General features: G+C 37.5%; 1 protein-coding gene across 19 annotated transcripts in view; it reads right to left on the bottom strand.

Annotated features, from left to right (window-relative positions):
* ABI2 (abl interactor 2) overlaps positions 1 to 13,398 on the bottom strand; it is a 69,101-nt gene that overhangs the window by 41,851 nt on the left and 13,852 nt on the right. The gene's annotated exons all lie outside the window — the stretch shown is intronic.

The following is a 13,398-nucleotide window of genomic DNA, read 5'->3' as shown; positions in this document are numbered from 1 at the left end:
TCTGTGTTTCTCCTTGAATAACAGTTAATATCACTAAAATCTAAGTCAGTACAAAGAATACAGATGAGAGCACTAGCAAAACACACAACTAAGATGCCGAGAAACTTTCCAGTATCCAAGGCTTTGGTATACACTGGATTTCACTCTTGGGTGATCTTCAGCCACTTCACAGGTTGATGGTTTTGTTTCTAAAGCAACAGTTGACAAATGTTCTCTATTCCTATCTGCCATTATAATACTGTATTTCATTATTTCCTTGGTTTTATATATTATCCACATAGGTTGGGTATCAAGATTCAAGAAAGAAAAGGGAATATAAAATTATTTCATATGTTTCAGCACAAGCTGAATCTACCATCGATTTTTATTATATGTACCTTGGGAAACACAGAAACTAAGTGCATCTGTATTTCAGGAAAACAATTCTTACAGTCAAAGATATTTCCTGAGACCTTGTAATAAGACCCTTATAAGAAGATTGCTAGTTTTCAGGAAAAAAAAACACAATTCCACACATGTAAAAACAGGCACAGGACTTCAATTAAATGTTCACATGAAAGATATTCAATACTTTTTCTTTCCTGGCAACCTCCTGTGTCCACAAACAACAATGGTAACTTAGTTGGCCTGGTACAGGCTACACTGGTACCAGTTCCTCATCTGCCAGGAAGGAGGATAGCAGCAGTTGCTGTTCATCCATGTAAGAGCTCCCACGATAGGGCAAGAGGGAAGGAATGCTGGTGAAGGTAAATATTCTTGCCTGGTTGTTTGTTTCTCATGCAGCAGAAGATAGAAAACAACAGAGAAGGAAATGAAAATTTTAGGAGACAGCTTTATCTGAGCACAGTATGATGATATTCTCCAACAGAGCACACTTGTAAAACTGCCTTATATTCAGCTATACCAAAGTTAGATAAATGCTATCTCCAGATCCCATTTAAGAACTCATGACTTTTAGCCATCTGAATAGTATGTTTTGTACATAAAAGAGCTCCAAATTCAGAGACTCCCAAATGAAGGAAGAGAGAGCTCTTTACCTCTACTCTCACACTGATGGCTTATAAACTTACTCTTTCTTCCCCTCTCCCTACCCACACCCTCAGCTCAGCCTGCACATCTCTGCAGCAGGCACACCTACCACCTCACACTTCACAGCCATTCAAAACATTTCTCAATGGTAATAAGAAAAATAACCAGAAGCTCCTCAGTTTTGCTCTGCAGCTGCTGACAATCTATTTATAGAAGCAGAAACTGCTGATTTCCATTAGCACACTGTACATCCAGAACAGCTGAGTATAAGCCAGGATACACCATATTTTTCATTAATAGCCAAAGTGTTTGAGAAAAAAAGGTAAACAGCCTATAATTTTAGATATTATGAGCCTCTGATATGGCTTTTCTGCTTAAAGAAGCACAAATATGAATATATGTTCAGAGCTAGTCCTTCCACTGATGCAATCTAACAGCTAAACTGAAGTCACCCCCAGTTCAAACCAACAAGGAACTGGCTTCTCAATGTTCAAACACATTACAGATTTCATAAAACAACAATCCTATAAACTCATGTGGAACTGCTATGAGCACAAACTCCTGTTTGATTGAGAGGTCCAGTTTGTGTATTTGGCTGATAACAACTGTGATTTGCTCTCCATTTCTTTATATAGAGCCCAAAACTCTCTGAGACAAACTTAGTCACGTTTGGCACAGCAAAACTGAAGTTTGAACTTTCTTCCTGTATACTGAAAGACAAAGAATGTGTTGAAATTTCATACTAAAATGACTATTTGAATCTACTACTGTCAAGCCATTTCACAACAACAAAAATTAGTTAATTACAGCATTTTAAAACAATTATGTTTACCCTGAAAACCTTGAACAGGTGAAAACTTGAATGACTCACAGCAACTAGAAAAAAGTCTGGAATACTTACAGAAAAATCTGAAGTTCCCCCATGGAGATGTAACAATAAATATTAGTTAAAATTTAACTTGAAATGCTAAGTTGTGTTTAGTGTAAAATCTATCTTTTAATTTGAAAAGCAGATTTCCAGAGATAGTATCTTATCAAATGCTGCTATGTAACAAGATCCCATTTACATTCCCCACAGACACCAAACTATATTGCTTACAACCATTGCCGTGCTCACTGATCCTGAATATGTAAGTTTGAAAATAAAGGCATTTCTGCAAATAAGATAATGGTTTCAAGTGATCAATAAACAAAATTCAAACATAACCCGCAGCAGTCTAAGATCTGATACTCTGATCTTCATAACATCAAAATACCAGCCAATATGCTTCATAAGTAACTGCAAGGCAGACAAAGTTATTTCAATTTCCACACCCACCAAAATTCTCCAGTGAAAACTGGCCAATATCAATTGGCCCTACTCAAACTGGTAAGACTCTCCACAGTAGTTTCAGTAATCTATGTGCGGAATACTGAAAACAAGAGAAATGTGTTCTGGCCACGTTCACTGTAACAAAAAGAAGAGTTGCTACTGTGAATAAGTAAGGGTATGAACTAGAGACCTTGAAGCCCTTCAGTTCTCAGAAACATTGTGTTCAGCAAGACCAAGCACTAGTAGAAGCGTTCTCAGTGCCGTGACCTAAATTAAATGCCATGAAACAGAGCACTGAGTATCCCTCCATTTTACTTTTTCAGCATCTTTAGCACCTGCACACATAAAATGCCTACTAAAAAAATGGGCTCACAATACCTATTCACATACCACTCTCAGGGAAGCAACACTTTCAAGTGTTAGATCAGTTTGATCTGTACTTTTTAAATGGATATTAAATTTAAGAAAGCAAAGCTATTGTTTGACAAACAACTCTTCTGCAACACTGCCAACACAGGCATCATCTCATTCCTAGACCTAATGTATCCATCCACTGTGACAGTACTGTATTTGTAGGGCTGCATGGTGGATTGAGTGTGTAATCTACTTCATAAATAACTTCAGAAACAAATGGTTATTTTAAACTCCAGTCAATTCCATTATCCTTCCTGCCATGCAAACTTGCAAATGCTTGCTCTAGTAAAACTAAGTAGATGCCACAAAGGAAGAGCAAATCACCTTACTGAATTATGGTTTGAGCAATTAATCATGATATAATGGAGGTTCAGGTTCTACTTTAAGTATCAGTACCTGTCAAAGTAGAGGTCCCCAATGCCAACTGCATGCTCCCTTCGCTGTAGTGAATTAAGACCAGGAGGCAAGTCCCAAAAGAAAATTATCTGAGTAAACCAGATAAATAATAAACCAAATAAACCACATTATAAGTTTCCCCTCATCCAAACCACTGCATGGCCACAGAAACACAAGGAAGTATACAATCAAGAATAAAGAGGGAAGAACTAATCAGAGTTGTTTGGCTTGTTAGAAAACGAACAAGTGTTGGAAAGCAGACATCACTGCAATTTTGCCAGCCTTCCACTACCTAAAATTTTTTTTCACCAGGACTATACACAGTGCCTCATTATGTTCCCCTTAATATTTTTCCATTAACTGTTTCATCTCCACCTCTTATACTTGCAGCTTTGACTTCTCAGTGTTAACATACTTGAGTATCACAGTTGGATCATCTTCAATACCTTAAAAAGAAATGTTCTTATCATGTCTTCTGTGCCCAGGTTACAGAATTTCCATGCAGCAGCTTAGCATTTATTCTGTTTATCATTTTTCTCCACACAATGCACACATCAAGTGGTCCATGCTGAGTCACAAGGCAGCGTCCTTTTCTCCTGCTCTCAGCAGTAAGAGCACCATTTTAACTCACCACAGAGAGCTCATCTGATGCTCCTGCCAGCCCCATATGGAGTGAGGATGGTGTCAGCTACTACTGGGACATGCTACCTCTGCTGCAGCAGGAAGTGGTACCCCATGCACCCAGACACAGCAGCAGCCACTGCTCTCCCCTGCTCTCCCATGGAGAGTGTTATCTATTTGTGGAACCACCCAGTACTGAAACAGTTGGTTTGCCTCCACCAGAAAACAAAACAAATGATTAATTAGATGGAAATATTTCACAGGATAAATCCAGTCTGAGAGCTACAGCATACAGTGTAGCTACAGCTAGAGTGACTACTCTATACAAAGCTGGAGCTTTTAGATAACAGGAGAAGATCAAAGTTATTCAAGTCAGCTACAAATGCACAGATTTCACATTCAGTCAGAAAAGGCATGTGTTACATTCACAGGGCAACACTGTGTGCTTACTTTCAGACACTGGAGAATTGTCAACAGTTTCTACTTCCACATGACAGTCCAACAGTGGACACTAAGCCTAACACAGCTCAGGAATAATCACAAATGTTGACCTGAAAACATTTCTCATTTTTTATTAGACTGTATAAACCAAACTGCTAGCATTAGAAAGGATGTGGAATTCAACCTGCACTAAGATGACTACTTTTCATGTCAGGATGCAGAGCCTAGGCATCACTCTTTCTTCCCACTCTGGAGGTTCTGTTTACACTACACAATTACATCACCAGATTTCAATAAGAAATGGTCTGGACTGCTGTCTATATTTTTTTCATTTTAGGAATTAAATGTCTCAATGTTTATTCTCCTGCCTAGGGAAACACAATCATTTGTGTTTATATAAGCAATAAAAAAAACAAATTACAAAGAAGAAAAAACTACTGTACAGAAAGTGTGGGGTAGATGAGAGAATAAAACCTGCAGTAAGGTATCCAAAATGTCAAAATAATTTGGTTATATGATCAGCAAAAGGAAATCTTATATGGATACAGGGCATAAAAGGCAGGGCTAGAAAGAAACCAAGAATTTAAGGCATTCTGCCACCCCAAAGAAACCAAGAATTTAAGGCATTCTGCCACCCCCATTTGGATCAGCCAAATCATAGTGATAAAGTCTGTTATACTACTATTAAGAACTTGGTGAACGAAGATTTAGGAAGGCTCTATCCACATTTGTTGCAAGATTTATGCAGTAATATTTAGGTATCAAAGTGGAAGCTGAGTTTAAACAGTTTGACACTAGACTGAATACACAAAAAGGTGTGTCCAGAATATACTAATCACTTTGCCAAGATATACAGCATCTCTTGCTATTGTTCAAAACAGTACTGTTTAGGGAAACAAAACTCATATTTAACATGTGATGAAAAAGTAATAATAAAATTTAAAAAGTGAGACAGAAGATTAGTTTCATTTAATGAATATAACAGTTGGGGTTTTTGATTACTTTTAACACAAACCCAAGCCATCATTTGTCTGAAGACCAGCTAGCAAACCCCCTAAGGTTTCTGCTGAGGTTGCATCAGCTTCAAGAAGCCCCAAGAACAAAAGCTGCACACTACAGAGTTCAACAAGCTTGCATTATTCAGTACAAAATGTGCCCAACTGTGATACTGACAAAGCACACTTCAGTCTTCCTGTGAAAAATAGATGGAGCTCTTATATCATCCTTTTTCATTTTAATTGTTGCTGAATTCCTTGAAGTTACTGGAAGCTTCATACATAATTAAATATTTTACACACTTTTATTCAACTGCACAGATGGCATTTGCTCAGCCCATCCAAGTGTTTTCTGAGGTCCTTTCGTGAACTACAAAAAATGATTGAGAATAAAACCAATTAATCCAATAATTATGTCAAAATCATGCCAAAGAGTTACATAACTGTCAGTGAAAAAAACAACAGTTCTCTGTTTTAACGAACTCGCTCATTAAATACTTACTTGCTAAAGAATATCCCTTACTCCTCTTTCACTACCAGAACTGCTCATTCCCAGCATGAAAAACACGTACCATCCAATTCATAAATAGCTGGTCTATAATGCAGGTGAAACAAGTATGAAAAAGCAGAAGCAACCACTGACAGAAGGAAATGAGCTCTCCCAGAGCTCCTGAAAAAAAATAAGTGCCATAGAGCTCTAAGGCACTTATTCTATTCTATAGCACCAGAAAAACCCAACATTTCCCTCTCGGATGTGCAGAACAACCCACGTATTCCCACTGAACACTGGGAAACTCAGTCTACCTGTTTTTTAGTATAAGCAAAGCTGCACAGTACTTTTTTGTTCTCTGACAACTGTAATAGGATAAGTTCTACACTATTCATTTCCACGTGTTAACATTTTTCTCTACATAATTGGTTATTCACATAATTATTGCTGCTATCATTATTCTAGGAAGAGGGAAGGTTAGTTTGATCACTTAATCACTCTACTCAAATGTATACACATTTATTTTAAAATTAAGGGGAGTTGGTAGTCATTGGCCATTTACATGTACTCTGCACCCTGAACACTAAGAATTAATCAAATATTAAACAACATAAGCAAATATTTTGGACACAAATGGAAAACACTGCTTCACACATACCCTGCCACAAACCCACTGGTAAATTCTCTGACAGCTTTCTATTATTCTCCATTCAAAAGAATATACAAGCAGCAACACACACTGAGACCACAAAACTGGGGAAGCAACAAGAGTAACAGGACTGGTAATTTGGCATACAACTTAGTGGAAATGGTAGATCTAGACTTTGGAGACAGAATATTTTTACTTCACAATATTTTTAGCATGACCTTATCTGAACACCCAACTATGATTAAAGTAACCTGCTTGAAAACTCTTTGTCCCATCTCTGAAGAATGGAGCACAGCATATTAAGTCTCCTAGGGACAATAACGAGTTACTCTCAGAAGTGACAATATACAATGCAAGAATCAGCACTCAATGAAACCTGAGTTGAGGGTGGACCATCCAGGCACACAGAGGTTGCAGTCAGGCACCTAAACCATCCCACCTTATAAACATCTGTCAAACTGAAAAGTGCTTTCTCCACAATTGTATCCGAAGTCTCTACTCAACATCTACATGAAAGCAATTACTGCTGTTCACACAAAGTGCATGTAAAATTTAAACACCTTTAAATGTGAAGTTACTAAAATAAACGAAAGAAATGAGATTAGGACTATTGTCACAGCACTGTGAATTCTATATATCCGAAATCTAATAAAAAATGTCACCTTTTGACAAGAGATCACAGTAATATAAGCACAGCAATCAACAAAGCTGTATAAGGAACACTGCCAAACATAATCATTACAGAAGATACTGGCCTTAGAATTAAAAATGTATCAAAAGTATTCACTAGATTTTATAATTCAACAACACTCAAAGAGCAAGTAATAAATGTGATATTTAAAAAAGAAAAGTAATTTCCAAATGCAAGGTTATTCACTTATATGACATATAAGTGTATATAATCTTATTACAGTGCTATAAATAATATTATTCCCATTTTTAGTTAAATTATAATTTAGCTTAATTTATCTGCATGCTAACAGCAAGCACACCAGGTAAGGAATATACTCTTAGTATTCATACTTTAATAAAGCCCTTGATATCAGGTTATTCTGTTTTTCCAGATTATTAAAAACCTGTAATGATGCACTAAATGTCACTAGAATTTCTTGATTGCAAATGTGACTTCCTAATTTTTAGGCCATCTGAAACTCAGTATCAATAATCCACTGCAGTCTGTATCAGGTCATTTGCATTAAGTTGCAGCCTTTTGGTTCACTGCAGTAGATTTATTTAATGTTTTCAGTTCTGTGCTGGGCCTCAAAATGTAGGTTTGATTAACAGCTAGGAAGGCTCCCTTTCAATTAAATATACATGGAACCTAACCTCTTAAATGGAAAAGCAACTTTTAAAAATCCATACTCCTTCAGGGCTGCCAGTGAGGGCAAAACTAACTCACTGGTTTGAAATCTATGACAAGACTATCAGTCTACTCCACCCAAGAGAGAAACATAACAAATGATAGTTGAGGACAAGCACAGCTTCCCTGACATCTAATCACTTGCACCACTGTTTTCATGCTGCTTGCATCACTGCAACAAATGTGTCACCTGTTTTCCTTAACCATCACCAGGATCAAACTCAGTATTGATTTCCATACACTTACAAGCACAGCTGACCAGTTTTTACATGCAAATGTCCTGCTCTCACCAAAACTGGCAAGTTCCTGTTCCTTCAAAGTAGAGCCAAAGTCCTGTTTATGCAAAAATAATAAGGCATGCTGCATTCAGACAAACCTACCAGACAAGGTTATAAAAATGCTTGTTTAAAACATCAATAACACAGTTTAAAGTGATATATCACAAGAAGTATCACCAGAACAGCATACTAGCATCCAAATGCATTTATACAGTTAACACGTTATATTAATAGTTACTCATCACTGCTGTACAGCATCAGACGTAGCTCTTACTCGAGAAGGCTTCTCTCACTGCTGCTTCCTATTCCCCTTGTGCATTTAAGATCCCCTTCTCATTCTGCTAAACAATGCAGGTTTCACCTTACTCTGGTAGCTCTTCTGCAATAACACAGCTGAGAGAAGTGGATTGTTTTCTAGTTCCTACATCAACATCATTAGAGTTCCAAACACAAGGCCAATTTTGGTTTTAATACCAATACAAAATCAACATATTTGTAGCCATAAGAGGCTAAGACAATACAAATGCACTGAATTAAGAACCTCAGAAACAGCAAAGTTTTGCAGGCTTAACTCTACTATCTCAGGTATCTGCTGTTCCACAATTCCTTACTCACCAAGGATGCTTTAGTGTGCAGACGTTTCACTGAGTGTACAAGTCAAAATTGTTGATTAACTCAATTCAACTCAAATTTAATTTTACAGTTACTTGATAAAAATAAAGCAAGTCATAGCATTTTCAAAAATTACTTTTCAGATGCAAAGCAGCTTTCAGAAGTAAGAACAAACAACAATCGTATAGTAATTACATTCTGCTGTACAAAAAAATGCTATTTCCACAAACTGTCCTTAGCAATATGAGATGAACAGACTTTTATCTCTCTAAATCTCACAAAATCTACCATTTCTAAGAAAGGATATCTATTTCAGCTTCCCAAAATATTATGCAGTCACAGGGGTTTATGTAACATCTGAGTTATTTCCCAACTTTGCCAGTTTCTTCCTTCCACTATAAATTCCCAATTCATTACATAGCAATGACTGAGGTCAACTAATGGTTTCCATTAAGAATCACAGGCAGAGTGATCTGTGGCAGTAGAAGCAGATTCTGCTTCCAAGTGTCCACTGCCAGACATCACAAGCTCATAGCAAGAAAAGCTAAGTAGGACACACAGCCATATCCTCACCATCACTGTTTATAACCTCATATCCTACTGTAATCACTCAGATGACAAATGTAATTGCCAGTGTATATACACCCTATGCAGCAAATAGTTCCCAAAAGAGAGACAGGCACGTGTGGAGAGAACACCCACATCAGTTACCACAGCAACCCTGAGCTGGGCTGCACAGTCCCATTTCCCGAGGCACTGCGAGGAGTAAGGTAGCCCAAGGAACATGAGCTCCTGGAAAGCCTTTCCTGTGTGTCCGCAACAAATATAGTCCTGTTATCCTCAGAATTCTTCCCACATTGTCAAGTCAACTAACACAAGTCTTTCAATTGCTGTTCACCGTCTCTACTTCCTCACATGAGCAAGCCCCAAAATTTTATCATGTTATTTTACTTTAAATTAACTACCTTTGATAACTGTGGCTAAAAAAAAGCTTTAGAGAAATAAACAGGCATAGCTATCAGGTAACAGAAGCATGCATTTCAAAGATAGTAGAGAGAGGAGAGGGCTTAAACTAACTGTTGGCAGGAATTTGCATAATCACTCTCCATTGTCTAGGAAATAAGGACATTTGGATTACAGAAATTCCTTCACAGTGATCAGTTAACCCTAAATTGAAATTATTCTTACTTTTCAAAGCTGCTGCCAATTCGGACATACTGAAAGGAACAAACTGTCTTCAGATACATGCCCACAATCTGACAAAAAAACCCAAAAACATATTTTATTTCATATGAAAAAGTAGAGATCAAAATAAGGAACCTTCATACAACAGCTGCAATATACTATACTCCTCTAGGAGGCAAAAGAACCACTGGTAGCATATCCCAAAACCTAGAGATTTATGCTCAAATTAGCAAAGCCTGTGAGAGCTGCAGTGGCAGTTGATAAGCTCTACAGCACAAAACTAAAAATTCAAAAGGGGTTTTCCTGCATTTCTCCACAAAAAGTTGCCTGATCTCTCTCTCTTTCTTTTTTGCTTTTACACAAATAGACAGGACAGCTTTCCTTGCCTTATGTAGAACCATCCACCGGCCAAAGCCCCCAGCCCCTCCAATGCTACACCATGGCACATGCCAGTCCTATCACCTAAAATGCATTCCATTACACGACCATACATTAACATAGTCTTGTCTGACTCTGAAAAATCACAACTCACAGGCCTTTTTCCTTGCCCTCATTGGAAAAGTTTGTCAGAAAAGAGGGCAGAAGCAGGCAGCAGGTCAATTTGTTCTTGATATCTATGTTCATCCTGCTGAAAGCTGATCTCTGTTCTAAAACCCATCTGCTGGCGGTGGTGGTAACGCTCAATAATACCCAAACATTACTGAACCCAGGATGAAGACTAACTAAACAAACTATCATGATCAATAAAGAAAGTGAAAGAAAGCTAGTAGAAGTTCACTCTGAAATCTGAAAATCAAAACCAGTGCCTTCTCATTTGACAGATGTGTTCTCTATATGCCTTGAGAGCAGCATCTGCTCGCTTTCTGGTAAAGAATGTTTTCACAACCTTTAGCTCCTGTTACCATAGCACTGGACAAAACACTGTATTGGAAAAGTGAGAATGGGATTCTGGCCTCTTATGTAGAGACTGTTAGCCAACCCTAGATCTCTGTTCTGCACTTCTTGAGCAACTAGAGAACATTTTAGAAATATAAAAGTCAGGTCCTCAAGAGGAGTCTCAACCTAATTCCCAGTCTAATTCTAGACTGCTAGAAATAAGGTTTTTTTCAGAACCCTTCATGTTCATGTTTGTAGTAGAGTTGTCAACACATAAAAAACCAGAAGGTTCACGAGGCTCTTTGTTTTAACTAGACTCAAACTTTGCTATGCTGCTACAATTTAAGAATCTCAGAAAATAAGCCGAAAAAATCAACCCTTTTCTGCAGGCACTGTAACTAGTAGTTATTCTTTTTCCCAGTTTAACAAGCAGTTTTGGTCCATTTACTTCAAAATTAGAAGTAAACCTTCTGTCAATTGCTATGTAGCTCAAGAACAGCAAGCCAAGTTGCTATATTCAACCTGCAGCATGTAACTTAACAATACAGCATCAAGTATTCTGTAATTATTTCCAGCAAGATCTGTATTTTACACACACATTTTCCTAAACATGACCTACACTCACACTAAGCGCTGTGCTTCTTACCAAGAAAGACTATTCATGCAAGTGGTAACTTTTTAAAGCAACACAAGGCCATTTTACATGCATAAAAGGATGCGCATTTAATTTCCCATACTAACTGCACTGCAACTGTAACACAGTCATCTCCACACAATTTAAACACTACTTCTTTCTGCAAATTACCAAGTTATTTCTTTAAGAATTAACAAGTATCACACTGAGGTATAAAGAACAGTATGTTTGATAACCAAATCCAACTTTGGCAAGTTTTTCTCCAAATACAATAATTTTTACATTCCTAGAATGTATTTGTGCTGGAGGTCACTGAGCCATTTTGGAATTTCTCTTTAACAATATGAAGAGTTTTCTGTCTGGTAAAGAAAAAGCCAGAACTCGAAACACAAACTGCCAGCAATAAAGGGCTTCTCGCTGAACTACAACGGCCCATTGTTCAGAACAGCAATCAGGATGAGCTTGAAGAGACTGTATTTCTCTGAAAATTCCTTCAGAAAAATATCAGAATTTCATACAGTGAATGTTTACAACTGCTGTCTTAAAGCAAAGCACTGGCATTGCCTGATAGCCAAAATAATGAAACTGAACCTCCCAGCAGAAGCTCTGTAAACGGTTGTTTTCACTCTTCCACAAAAAGAAAGTAGATTATGTACCAAATACCTTCTTTGAATCAAAAGACAGGAGGTTAATAAACTTAAATGAACATGACTAACCCCAGGAGAATAACTGCAATATCAAACAAGAGTCTCTATGTCTAAAAAGTTAAGGTTCCTTTGATCTAACATTTAAATGTCAGCTGAAGACAACACTTAACTCCAACTGGTGCAAAAAACACACAAAATTACATCTTTAGACTCTTTGAAAAACACAACCTCAGCAATATCTCAGCCAATATACAGGAGACAAATCTCTGTGCAGGACCTTACAGAAGCAGCAGCCAAGGATACAGTTCTATCAGCATACCTTCAAAGAATCAAGTTATTTGGGATCCAACAGAAGACAGAGCTCTATAAACTTGGAAGCAATTCTAAAATGAAAAATAAGCACCAGATACAATGGTACAAGAAGTTCTACAAAGTCTGTCCCGAAAAAGTTGGTTATCACAAAAGCTGAAATGGTGCTTCAGAGAAGGACACATGAATGAATCAGACAAGGCTGCTGAAAGCAGTACAGAGCATCTGCAACGCCCCGAAATTACCAGCTGCCCATCTTTGCACATGCATTAACGATGTTCCAGACCTCAGCTTTCCCTAAAGAACTTTTTGAACCACAAAAGCACCTGCAGGGACTATTTTAATATTATTTCACCAAAACACGCACATATTTTTTCATGTGGCTATTTGTCTAATGTGAACCACATTTTCACCAGGCCCTTCTGGATTTGTTCAGATACTGATTTCTGTTCTTACTGGTGCTGTTCTGCCCAAGATCTTTATAAATATCCCTTAGTCTGTCCTATATCGACCATGATGCATTTTTTTAAAAGCGAGGAAACACCTTTTTTTTTTCTCTCCCATATTTACAGAATTTTTTAATAAGTAATTCCAATATTTATAGAATGGTAAGAATTCAAATTGGAAAGACAAGACACCATCTGTCACAGATATCTTGGCAGAAGCTAAAAATGTACTGCTATTTTTCCCTTATGACAGCCACATCCTGCAAAATTTAAGCCTGCCCAGTAAAATTTAAGCTCAGAACTTTCAGTAAGTAAATTAATCCATTATTATCCTCACCTAACAAAATTCCCTTTTCAGATGCAACAGTCTTAAAAGTCAATTTTTACAAACAATTTTCAAAGAAAAGTCATATACAGACTACAATTGTCTCAAATAGGGAAAACCCTTCCTGCTATGCAGTCTAAATTAGGTGACAAATATTTCAGGAAAAGAGTAACCATAGTCCTGCAGTTCAGAATCATCATACTGTTCCCCACCTAGGCCAAATTCCATCATCTCCAACTATAAGCAGCAACTGGTAACTCTCAGAGTGTCAAGAGGTCTCAGCCACAGAACACAGCACTAGGGCTGCACATGTTACATCAGTGGTGAAGGCAGCCTGCCCCACCACACACTTGCAGCCACACACACACCTGTAAGCACT

This window comes from Manacus candei, unplaced genomic scaffold (genome assembly GCF_025592945.1).
Source record: "Manacus candei isolate 608988 ecotype Guabito, Panama unplaced genomic scaffold, ASM2559294v1 h1tg000023l, whole genome shotgun sequence".
In the NCBI taxonomy this organism is placed as follows: domain Eukaryota; kingdom Metazoa; phylum Chordata; class Aves; order Passeriformes; family Pipridae; genus Manacus; species Manacus candei.
Note: the sequence above shows the minus strand (reverse complement) of the source record. Positions and strands in the feature narration are given on the sequence as shown.